At 42.2% G+C, this 12,724-nt stretch overlaps 1 protein-coding gene across 3 annotated transcripts in view; it reads left to right on the top strand.

Annotated features, from left to right (window-relative positions):
* tspan9a (tetraspanin 9a) overlaps nucleotides 1–12,724 on the top strand; it is a 162,048-nt gene that overhangs the window by 6,464 nt on the left and 142,860 nt on the right. The window contains exon 2 of one of the 3 annotated variants that reach the window (XM_034588311.1): nucleotides 10,071–10,168. The exons of 1 other annotated variant lie outside the window; for it this stretch is intronic. The gene's annotated coding sequence lies outside the window, so the exon portion shown is untranslated. The remainder of the gene's footprint in view (nucleotides 1–10,070; nucleotides 10,169–12,724) is intronic. One more of the 3 variants, XM_034588310.1, reaches the window with a different exon arrangement.

Consider the following 12,724-nt stretch of genomic DNA (forward strand, 5'->3'; position numbering starts at 1 on the left):
CATTCAAACCAATCATTTCTGTTCTGCTGGCACAGCTTTGTTTTTTCTTGTCTTCTATTGTCCCGTCCTGTTGTGTCTGGTCTCCGAAGTGCTTGTTGATGCAATAACAGAGATATCCAAAGAACCAATTCATTACCAGCTTAGAAACGGGCTGTGATTAATTGCACACAAGGGAGGCTCATTGGCGAGGCAGGGCCAGCCCTCCTCCTGCCTCATGCCAACGCTCTAATCAAAAGCATCGTTGTGGGTCACAACACAGTCCGGCTGCTTCTCGGGATTGAGACCGCACCGTGGAAATCCACCCTCTTTGAACATGATCTGCTTTGGATGCTCGCTGGCCACTTCACCGGTGACACGCTGCTCTGAAACCCGGCTATTCCCTTCATCAGCGGTGAATTATAGAATCGAGGGAAGAGGTCGGCGAGAGGTCCACTTGTTTATAAGTGTGTTTGGAACTCCTTACGTTTGCGCTGCTTGGCATTAATTCCCCCCCCCCCCCCCCCCCCACATGTGTGATGGATTTCTGGGAAGATGATGAATCAGACTGACTCAAACAGATCATCATATCACCGAGCTGTTAGGAAGATGAAGAGAATCCACGTTGGAGCTGAAAAACATGTCTGACTCAAAAAGTTCACGTCTGACTCATTAGTTTAAATCAAATGAGGGCCATGAAAAGGAAGTTGCCCAATCAGCCCACATTTATTTCTTTTAGGGAAATGGAGAAACCACAATGTTCATTCATGCGACTAAGCTCCATGCATCCCAATACGTTAATAGATTACTAAACAATACTTGTATATCAACAACCGCTAAAAAAGCTGATTAACTTTGTGGTTAAAAAAACGTTTGTCATTACTTCTGTATATTAACCTGCCAACACACTGAACACTGAGCAAAACACCTCTGCTGGCTGCCAAATGTTTTAATGATACATTTAAAGATCCCAGATGGACGTCAAATATATTTGGACGCAGTTATTTCAGAGCATCTGGAGCCACGCTGCATCATTTACTCCGGCCACACACGGTAACATCGATTTTAAAATACAGGCCCCTGTTTCATGGGTCATTTGCTTTTCAATCCCCCCCCTCTCTGCTTTGTATCCAGGTCAGGTCATGGGAAGCTGAACATGTGTTGAAATCAAGCATGTGTCCGCACCTTCTTACGCTTATTATTAGTGTTTACGACAGACGCTCATGGTTCCCAGATGATGAAGCTTGAGGATTTCGATGCACTGTTCAGATTTTAGCCATTATTGTTTCCATCTGAGACAACAACGACATCTGTGATCACGTCTTTTCCTCCCAAATAAGTTTGTGTACTCGCCGAGGACTAATGAGTCCATGGCAGTGAACTAAAATGTCTCCAGTCTAAGATCTTGGGCCTGACACTTGGTGACACGTGTCTCTGCACCCAGTGGGGGGGCTGCGAGCACACATCCTTCAGTGCTGTTACTCCTGATCGTGCACATTGTGCAGCCTCTGACCTCAGAGACGGGAGACGTTGTGATGCTGCAAATGGTAGATGACAGTTTACTCCACCTTTTAACATAAAACAGAGCTCGGTGTGGAGCGTTGATAGGTGTGATATTTTCTTCTTGTCATTAAAGCTGACGGGTTGTGACCTGCTCTGAAAAACCATCAGGAAATGAATAAATTTCCCTGAGATTAACCTCGGTTTATATTTACCCACGTCCTGTTATTTCAGGACAGTAAACAATGGCTTCCCAATTTCCTGCTGTGGTATTTATATTTACACAAAAGTCGCTCGAAGAATTTCATTGAGGAAGAGTGAAGAGTTTTTGCCGTGTCCCATTAATTACGTGATCGTGCAAACAAGCAGTTTGGAGACATCGATGACTTGGCGTCAGTGGTATGGACAAAATGTGGTGAAAGTTAGTGTTTCGTCTGATCGTCTATTTTCATACCTCCACATCGGCAGCTGCCTTTTGTTGTAGGACATTAAAACAGACATTATGTTTTCATGTTTTCTGTCCATTCGTCCGTCTGTTCGTCCCATTCTTGCGAACGTGATATCTCGAGAACTCTGGGAGGGAATTTCATTACATCAGGTACAAACATTCACTTGGACACAAGGATGGAGGATCAAAGATCAAGATCACTGTGACCTCATAAACCCCCTTTTTTGCCTTGTGAACGTATTATCCAAGAACACCAACAGAGAAATTAGATTTGGATGCAAGTTAATTGATTAGATTGCACAGGTCAAAGGTCACGGTGACCTCACATGTGTCTGGAAATAAAGTTAGTAGACTGAAAAGTCCCTGGATGGTGGAGGCATTTGACGGCACAGCGATAATTCTAGTTGATACTGCTAACGATTTTTTTTGTTTTTCCATCACAGATATTGATTTGCTTGAAAAGGCTTTGAAAATAGGATTTAAGTGAATGTCAAGTAGATAAATGTGTTTAACATCTGTTTTGGCTTATTTGTATTTTATCCCTATAGACCTGAGACCAAACTGTGAGGAAACACGTGAAAGTTCTTTTAGTGGCTTTGTTCATTTGAGGAGAATAACCTGAAACCGTCCCCGCTGCTGTGTGTGTTCACTTCAGCCTTCAGACGTCGACTGACAGCTGGAATAAGGAAGTGCATATGTCTGCACACAGATCTCAGAATGTATTTTGAGAAGTGGCGATGCGAGTCTGCTCGAGGGCAATGAACCAAAGTATTGTTCGGAATAACCGACACTTTCTCCATATTGTTGTGAGTAAAATGAGATTTTTCAGCCAAGCATGAACGGGAGAGCTCAGACAAAACCAGATTTAACACAGACGATTGCACTTTGAATGCTTGAGACTGACGAGCTCTCGGTCTGCTGTTGTGTTGAGGAGAATGAAAAGGATCCACTCAGAATTGGCAGCAGGTTAAAATGTGCTATATAAACTGCTCCTTCATCCAGAGAGGCTAAAGAACCGATGGTTGGCTTCCTCTCACAGTAAAACAGTATCATTTTAATGCATAATGCATTGAAAGCTGAGCAGCTTGTTGGCTACAAGTGGAGATAACTGCAGGAGGAAGGACTAGCGTATAACTTCCACTGCAGAAATCACATTGGCATGTAATTTGTAAATTTGTATGGAGTATTTTATGAGTGTTTATTTGTTTTAAGAAATAATAACCTTACTGGTTCCACTTTAAAAATGTGACAGTAAACTTCTTATCTTTTGACTTTTCCACATGAAAACCTCCTTTGGGTGATGTGAGAGAACTAAGCTGGTGGCTGGTGATGCCTGCTTGTGTGAAATGGACACAGCAGCTTCTTGTTGCTCACGGTCTGACCCACAAACCTCTTGACATTCGCTGAAGTGGCGGACTCTGCTTGACCCGTTCACCTCTTCCCTCCTTCTCGCTTTGCCTTCTCTCTAAACACTGCTGCAGGGCGGTGACAGGGGGGCCCCACTGCCCCTCCCCGCAGCTTGTCCAACACATGCATGCACACGTTTAGAAAAATCACGTTTAAATGAATGGACGGTGAAGAGGCTCGCTCGTAGAAGAAGCAGTTTGCAGGCTGACGATTAGAACGACAAATAGAACAATAGGTTTGAAACCGGATGAAGTCGAGGTGAGATTCCTTTAGAGAGAACAGAAACAGAGGCCACATCAGGTCACGCACGTCTGACAGTTCTGAGGCTTTTCTCTCAAACGTGTTTCTTCCTCTACACTCTGTGATCTGATGTCCTTTGTTTGTGACTGCAGCTCTCAGCCGGTGCAGGCTGTGACTGATACGGCCCATGTGTGATGACTCCGTCTCCTGTTAGTGTCTCAGTGTCCCAGGAATGGGGAGGGGCACTGTTTATAAGTTAAACATCTTGTATTGTGTTACTTAGATTTATCCCCAGAAAAGTGGAATTGTAAACAGATCAAGTCACATCCCGGTACTTTAACGCAGAATGATGATCCACAATATATTCAGCATTTAATACGAAATGGGCCGAATGTTCAGTTTTAACTTCAAAGCCACTTGTGAGATGTCGAAAGCACTTTTCCAAACAAAGGCTGTGATCAAAATGAAACAATCACCGGAACAATGTTTCATGCTGAACAAAGCACAGCTGTGCAAAAAACTAAAACTGTTAACAAAACAAAAACAACGGGCGTATCTCGCTTGCACAATAAATCAATATGAAAATGTTTAAAATACATAACGTACATTAAAAACATACATGCAAACAGTGGCTTGACTTCCTCTGTTTCCACCTGACACTTTGCTGCATGTCTTCCCTCTCTCTCCCCATTTCACACCAAAAATATCTTCAAAACAGAGAATCCTCCTCCAGATCTGTGCAAAGAGCCCGACATGTAAATCAATGTAAAGAGAACATCTCATATCAACATGTTAATGACAAAATACAGCGAAGAAATAACCCTGTTACTTCCAAATCAGTGTATCTCTAAAAGTGTATAGAAAGAATGAGTGGGAATGTTTTGAGGGAGAGAGAGAGGGAGCAGGGTTTAGTGGAGAGGAGAGAAACTGCCATAATGCAACATCAAACTATATTTATTTATTGTCCCATCCTATATCTCTTTGGAAAATATATCATTATAACTCATAATGTTAATATATAACCTCTTATATAGGCTGTTATCATATATCTTGTGTCGTGTTCTCAAGAATCCAGACTGATCCTCTGTTCTCGCTGTGTTTAAAAAAACCTGGGAATCGTCTGTGGAACAAATTGGCTCCATGACAGACAGGCAGGCTCCTATAATTATAAATTAGAGCTATTTGATTTTCATTATGATCACAAGCCTGAGGAAAAGATAAGAATTACAGGAGCGTGTGCTGCATCTCTGCGTCAGTTCGAGCTCAGCGTTCTCACACACACACACACACACACACACACACACACACACACACACACACACACACACACACACACACACACACACACACGGGTTCTCCATGCCATCCCAGAGGGTTGCCATGGTAATTGTGCACAAAGTACACACCGATGCCTCCTGAGGAATAAGCTACAAACAAATGTTCAATCCCGGCGAAGGACGCTCGTGTTGTTCGCCAGTAGACACATTTCAGTCGTGATGTTTATTTCACAAGCTGTGATAACTTCTATTGACAGAGGAAGAAAGTGGGATTGTGAAACACTTGGTAACAATTAACGTCCTGTTAAATAAATACGAGTTCTGATGACTGTGAGCGTACGTGTTCTCATTTACTGCTTAATCTGCATCTAATGCCATTTGGCTGCTGTTTCATCAGCTCCAGCCAATGAGATCAATTCCGTTAAATCGTCTTTATTTTTAACTTTCACACTTTTCCTCTTTTAAATGTGCGTCTTCTCTTTTTTCTTATTGAAACTATTCCCATTTGTTTTCATTTGGCTTTATGCAATCTTCCTTTATGTGTAATCTTTATGAATCACAGCCGCCTGCACGGTGACTGTAGCAAACAACTGGCAGCTGCTGTTTATTAACTGTTTTTTATTTAACTGTTTTTCCAAAAGATTTTTGGAGTTTTTGTTCCAACATGTTCATCTCATTAAGGCTCATTCCTGCCTCGCATTTTCTAATTTGATGTTATTTACGATTAATGGCCTCAAACAATCTTGGTCTAATCGGATCTGAATCTCTGGAGACAATAATAAGACTATTTTATGATACGTGTGATATTGAGCGTTTTAAAAGGACCGAGGGAATTATGGGAAAATCCAGTTTCTATTACATGAAAACACATCATCCGTCAATTATTCTGAATAATTCTTAGTAAATGCCTTTAACATACTATATATCAATATATATGAACCCAAATAAACTTATTAGAAACAAAAATGTACTGTTCAATCTTTTTGATCTCAGTTAAAACCCTAATCTGCTATGAAGGGTATCTTTTTTAAATTGTAAAACTAAAACCAAAGTTACAGAGACACACATGTAGAAAAACATACATTTTCTTTATTCTCTTGCCTATTTTTATTTATTTGTTTGGCATAAAAATGGATATAAGGTCTGTGGTGGAATCATTGATGGAGAAACCACTTTACAGCCGCGGCCACAAGTCTGAACCACTTCCCTGTCAACAGCTGTTGCATATGTGGAAATATGTAGAATATAGACTCAGGACATTCATGTTGAGTTGAGGTCGTGTGAGGATTGAATCTCGTACAGACCCCAAAAAAAGACAAACACATTTTTATTGTATTTTTCAGCCGTTATTATGGGAAAGTGATGAGAGAGAGAGAGAGACCTGAGCCTGATTCAACTCGGGCTGCTGCAGTAAGGACTCAGCCCTGATGCATAGTATTCGCTCCACTAGGTGAGCTACTGAAGTCATGCTATCAACGGCAAAATATCCCTGTGTGTGTGCGCGCGCTCAACTCATAGATTATAGGCTCATATATAAAGATGGACGACACGTCTCCACTGTCTGCAGAGCTGCTACGTGAGGTTTCGGATATGAGTACTGTATTCAGTCGGATAAGAGTATAACTGTATACTCTGTCCTTGTTAAAAGTTTTAGTTTTTGAAAAATATATATATACACACATTCTACAGATAAACATTGTAACTGTGGTGAACTTTGGTTTATTTTGCTCTGCACGTGGAGAAAATAGGCGAGCAGCCGTCTCACAGAGCCGTGCGGCCCACATGACTGATGCCTGCCTGAGACGCGTGGCTCACACGGGCGCTCTGATCTGATAACATGGACGACGAGAGGAAAAGAAAGATGTGCTGTGATGCACATGCGCTGCCCACACGTCCGGTGCATCATCATAGCAGGAAAAATCAATATAAAACCCTAAACAAGCACTTTAATCATACCACCTAAATCATGCATCATACATTCATGTGCTAAAAACGTCCTAAAATGACAGCGATTTGACGTGTCCATTTCCCATCCACTAACATGGAGGAGGCAGGGTTTATGATTGCAGCTAGCCACCAGGAGGCGATCAAGATGATTTGGCCTCACTTATGGAGAGCTGTCATGTCGTCCATCTCTAGGTCTTTGGCTGAACTTCCTCGTTGAACAGAGGTCAGATACTGACGACCTTTATTAAAGTCATTGTGGTCTCACAGAAGAAACGCAGCAGAGTTCAGATGGACTCAGTTCACGACTTGCATGTCATTCTGGCCTGAGGCTCACTGACCTGTTCCTCCTCACAGAGGTCATGAGTTTCCAAGTATTTCCTGTTCTTCTGACGTGCCGTGACCCCGTCTTGTGTTTGTCTCCTCCTCTCCCTCACATGGTCGCTTTAAGTCAAACTCGAGGTAAAGCTGCTCGACCGTGTGATCCAATAGACCATTTGTTCTGAGACACCAGTGAATTCCCTCAAGTTAGTAATCCTATTTCGCTGGGTGCACTCTCGACATCACCATAAATTATGTAAGGAAACTGAAATAAGTTCAGACGCCGCCCGTGTGAGCGCTCGAAGCTGCCGCGTGGTCGTAGTGATTGATCACCGCTGCGTTTGTGTTGGTGCTCATCCAGAGCGGCGTGTGTGTCCAGGGCCCCGGTGTTGACGGTGTGTCATTAAGATGGAACGCCTGGCTACTCGAACAAAGCTCTGACTGCTGCTCGAATGTAAATCCACATTTTCGTTTACAGAGCTCCGTCTTTCATCATGTTGTCGAAAAGGGAAAACTCCGAAGAAAAATGTAGCTCTTTGATCACACATATTACATTTTACAGCCATTACTCTTGAAATTATATCGGTTCATCATGGGATCAAATTTGTCAGTGTGATCAGGAGGCCTGAGTGGAAAGAGTCTGAATAGAGTCGTGTCTCTTTGTGCTGCTCGTGAGGCTGCAGGGCCGTTTGGCTCAGGTCGGCCACACTGCAGCACTTTCTCAGGGTAACGTTTCACTCTCAGTAACCTCAGATGTCCGTGCAGGCCCGTGGGCACGCAGGGATTCATGCAGGCAGGCAGAGATGCAGATAGTTTGGTGGATCACGGGAGGAGAGAATAAACTTGTGGCTATGATTTATTATTCTCAGACACGACCGCGAGACCACATTTTACTCGGGGAGAAACGAAAACCAGATTTACATGTATTCAGCTGAACCGAGGAACATGTGGGATATGAGGGGATATTTTTACCTCCACCGAGGAGGTTGTGTTTTCGGGAAGGTTGTGTTTCCTGTTTGTTTGTCTTTCTGCCTTCAGGAGGATTGTGGAAAAGCTAAGGATTTCCATGAAAGATGTGATGTGGGCCAACAGAGAAGCCATTAAATGTAGGGGTTGATCCAGGATTTGTTTTTGAGTAAGGTTGTGTTCCAGGAATATTCATGGGTCTTGATTTAAATAAACCGGCATATTATGGGAACTGACATCTGTGTCTGTGTGTGATTTGTTGCAGCTTGATTAAATTCAATGGGGCCTTCTAATCCACTACTGTCTTCCAGTTGCATGTTTTGCTGTTTGGATTGATCAATGTGCAGATATGATTGTGATACAAATAACAAATGTGTGGCTCTGATTTTATTGAATTTTTTATTAATTCTGATTAATAGTCAAATCTAAATATCTGTACAATAGTAGAACATAGTTTAATAAAAAAAGTTTACTATCAAGTGAGACAAAGAAAAGCACAGTTTTAAGTTTTAACATTCGATAAGTTGAGTCAGTCTGAGCAGGAATTCTGCCCTCAGCTCTCTCAGACTCTACATTAGACGTTTGCCCTCGGGGGTCTGCGAAGTATTTGCTCCATAAACAAAAGCAGTGATTGTGCTCTTTGTTTTCTGAGAAACTGAAAAAAAAACGTTTTTCAACACTCATAGAATATTAAAAGTTTCTTGTCAACAGAAAATGAAATGAATGACTTGTTGACGTTGCGTTCGGCTTCAGCAGAGGGTAGAAATAAACGCAGAGTCGCTCCTTGTGTAATTTATTTCCTCTGCCTGTAGCCTTATATTTGACTCGCCCACTTTCGTCCTATGCTTTCCTCCTTCTCCCTCTAATTATTTCCAGTCGTCCGTCTGAGCAGCAGAACCAGACGGTTGGATGTGAAGTGGAGCACCTGCCCCCGACAGTGTAGCTTTGCCCTCCTGACAGAAACTCAATGAGTGGAAGGTTGTGGACGCGCTCGGCAGCTTCGGAGGCCGCCGGCTCTGGTTTTGTCGACCTCGCGTCATCTCCTCCACATAAAAGTGGCCGCCTTGTTGCCTGGTGTCTGGAACAGACAGTGGCCCCTGGCCTGTGGTTAAGTGTGAGCTCATATAGGACAGATTGTGGCCTCGTCTGTTGCCGTCAACCTGCCGCTGCAGACACTGACTCACGTTGAGCACGAACGTCCTGCTCTGCTCATTGTAGCTCATCTAACGTATGAAACACACGTGATCTGAACGTCTTCTCGTGCTTTAAATAGCCGCCTTTGACTATGATTATCAGGCAGTTGGACTATTTGATCTTGTGACATTTACTCATGTCCGTATTGGTCAGAAATAGCATCACTGGGATGCCTGGGAAGTGCTGTGCTGAGGGCTATAATTTCCCTGTCAGATCTCTGCGTACTGTCATCTCCGACAGCACTAATTTGTCCTCATGCCAGATCTGTGGTGAGCAGTCCTGACCCTGCCTCACGAGCAGGGAGCCTGTGTACAGTCATGTGTCTTTTTCATGTCTCGCTGTGGCATCATGTTTGAAAGATGTTTTTTTAATGGCAGTAAGTAGAGCACATACCTCCGCCAAGCCCAACACTCCCCAAAGGTTTAATTAAGATGCACCAAATTGCACATATGTATAGATATCAGTTGCCTAAACATTTCTTTTTAATCAAGAAACATGAATTATTCCCTTGGAAATCAAAAAAATCCACTTCCTCACCAGATCCACATCAGAAATTAATGTTTTTTTTTTTATCCCAGATCCATTTTGCAGTCTTCCACCAAGTTTCATGTTAACTCGTCCAGTAGTTGTCTTGTAATCTTGCTAACAAAGAAACGGGCAGGCGTAATGTGTTGTGGTAGAGTTGCTGCTCACAAATCTCTCTCCAAACATCCTGTGCTTTTCTTCCTCTCTTTTAGCAGATGATTTAATTTAAGGACTGGTTCTAAGTGCCTTGTTTTTCTTCCTGTGTTTGACAGACTGTCACAGACGAGCCGGGGAGCCCACTGCCTCTGTCACAGACCACATCTGAGCCGGTGAGAAATTACAGCATGTCTTTTTTTTACCCGTTCAACCCATGAGTTACTGTTTGTTTCCATAAAGGGATTCTCTCAGGTGATGTTGGAATGTCGTTTCCTTTGGGTCGCTCAGCTTTAAATGTATAATATGTAACAATTCTTCATTGAAATGTCTAAAACTGACGAAGACATTATCCAAAATGTTTCCAACAATGTTCGAACTTAGAAAAATTCAGTTTTATTCTCCTATATAAATATTTATTCTATTCATACCGTCTTTATCCATGGATTTACCAGTCAGCCAGTTAGCTTGGTGTCTGTTTTTCCTTTCACTGTTTGTATTAGTCACTTGAAAGAGATGACTATTGATTTTTGATTTTTGATTATTGATAATGACTATTCATTGTTGTTTTGCTGTGTAACATGAATAAAACAGGCAGATTTTCATCGGCAATAGTGGTGAAGACAACAACTCCCATGATCACATTTTGCTTCACGACTGCATCAAACTAGACTTTTTGCTATTGATTTGATTGACAGACTCCCCCCCCCCCCCCCCCCCCCCCCCCCCCCCCCAGTGGCCGAAGTTACATCTCGTGCAAAGTTTTGAGAAAAAGGAAAGACCGAAGGAAATTCAGGAAATGAGGATGTATTAAGGAACGGGTGAATAGTTGTCAGCAGTAGAAGGTGTTTCTCAGTTGACTCTGGGGTTTTTCTAGGATAAAAGACAATAGGTATTCCAGGGAGCGAGCTCCTGGGACTGAAATACACATGGTTCAGGGCTGACGGGCTCACTCTGGTGTGGGTGTGCTTCCTGTCAGCATACCTCCAAACCTTGGGGTGGGTGGCTACAGGAAATAGCCCCTCTCACACACATACACACACACGCCTTCAATTCCAGTCTCAGGGACATAACCTGCCTGACCTCTAGTGGTGCTTGCACCAGTAATTGGTTAGAGGCATGAATTATTTTGGGCTGCAGACACACACATGCAGCAGTGTGTGGTCATTGAGGTCATTTGGTGTCAGCATGAATAATGAGCGCCAGCAGTCATTTGTCTATTTCATTATGTATGAACCTGAAAGAGTCATCTTGCTGTCATTGCTGTGGAAGTTGTGTCTTTTATTTTTCAAGCATACAGCACCTATGATTGGTCATGACAAAGTATTTTTGTTTGCACATTACACATGATTATGACTATTTCAACAATAAACTACCAAATAAAGATAGATTTGTTATTTGTTAGCAGCGGCTGAAAAAAGGCTGCACCTCTCTGAGTCCACATTTAAACCCACAAGATCCATATTTGCACAAAATTGAGCACACTCCATCCAGTAGTGTTTGTTTAATCCTGCTAAACAACAGACAAACAAAATGCAGACGTAATTAAGACCAAACTTACCGTGCAAATGAACATCAGTGTAAATAAAACCACCTAAAATTACAGAAAACACCCTTGAGGAAATTTATTTGACGTCTACTTTGATTTCTATAGTTTGGTCCATGTCCCATCTGCTAACTTTGAGGTGGCAGGATTTATGTCATACTGCAGCCAGCCACCAGGGGGTGATAAGAGACGCTTTGGCTTCATTGTGGAGCTATCATGTCGTCCATCTGTTATTTACAGTCTGTGATGTCAACATGCTTGTGGTGTGTGTGAGAGGTTGTGGAGTGTTGTGGCGCACACCACAGAACAAATTGTATGTTTTGTTATAAATGACCTTTAAGCAAATGAAAAACACGTTGTGCTGTTAGACTGCTCGTATACTGAGTAAATGTTTTATATTGTGCACTTACTTCAGCCAGCTCGAAGCTATGTTGTGCTTGCAGACGACACACTTCAGCAACAGAAAGCTACAGGAGGTGTTTTCATTCACGTAGTCGTCATTTATGTGTTAACTTCACACAGATCTGACCTTTAACCTTTAGCCGAGACAGCCTCAGGTTAAAAAACACAAATACGTAAATGAGTATGATAGTCACAGAGCGTAAGGATCAACAGTGGATGTATCGCCTGGTGTGTGTCTCCACTCTACAGGCAGCGAGATACTGTCTGTGTCTCTCACTTATGTGATTTAATGGCAAGTAACAAAGAAACCATTGATAATCTGTATCGAGGGGAAACTGTAAATAGTGAATAAAATGGAAAATGATAAATAAACTGTGGCAAACATTAGTTTAGCTTGGAAACAACAGACAAAATATTAAGACCCAATACAATCCAATACAACAACTACACAAAATACATCACGTCAGGTTACAACTTAATATTTGTAATTTCCTTACGTTAAGTAAAATAGTCAAATGTTCCTGTTCATCATATTTATCTATTTATTGATGCTATTTATTTTAGTTTATACTGATTTAGGAAACTTGTCTTGTGTGTGATCTGAATGACAATTACATGAATCTTTAATCTTGACATCCAAATAACTGAGGTGTGAGGAATTGGTTTCATGGCCTTGCTGCACAGGTGCCTCTGTTTTTTTTTGTAATGCATAATCACACAATGAAAAGTTACAGAGTGGAATTGATTGCTGCGATCCCGAGGCTGAGGGATGTAACTTTGATAAGGACACACTCCGGATCATGACTTTCCATGTAAAACCAAAGC

Source organism: Hippoglossus hippoglossus, chromosome 6 (assembly GCF_009819705.1).
Source record: "Hippoglossus hippoglossus isolate fHipHip1 chromosome 6, fHipHip1.pri, whole genome shotgun sequence".
Lineage (NCBI taxonomy): Eukaryota > Metazoa > Chordata > Actinopteri > Pleuronectiformes > Pleuronectidae > Hippoglossus > Hippoglossus hippoglossus.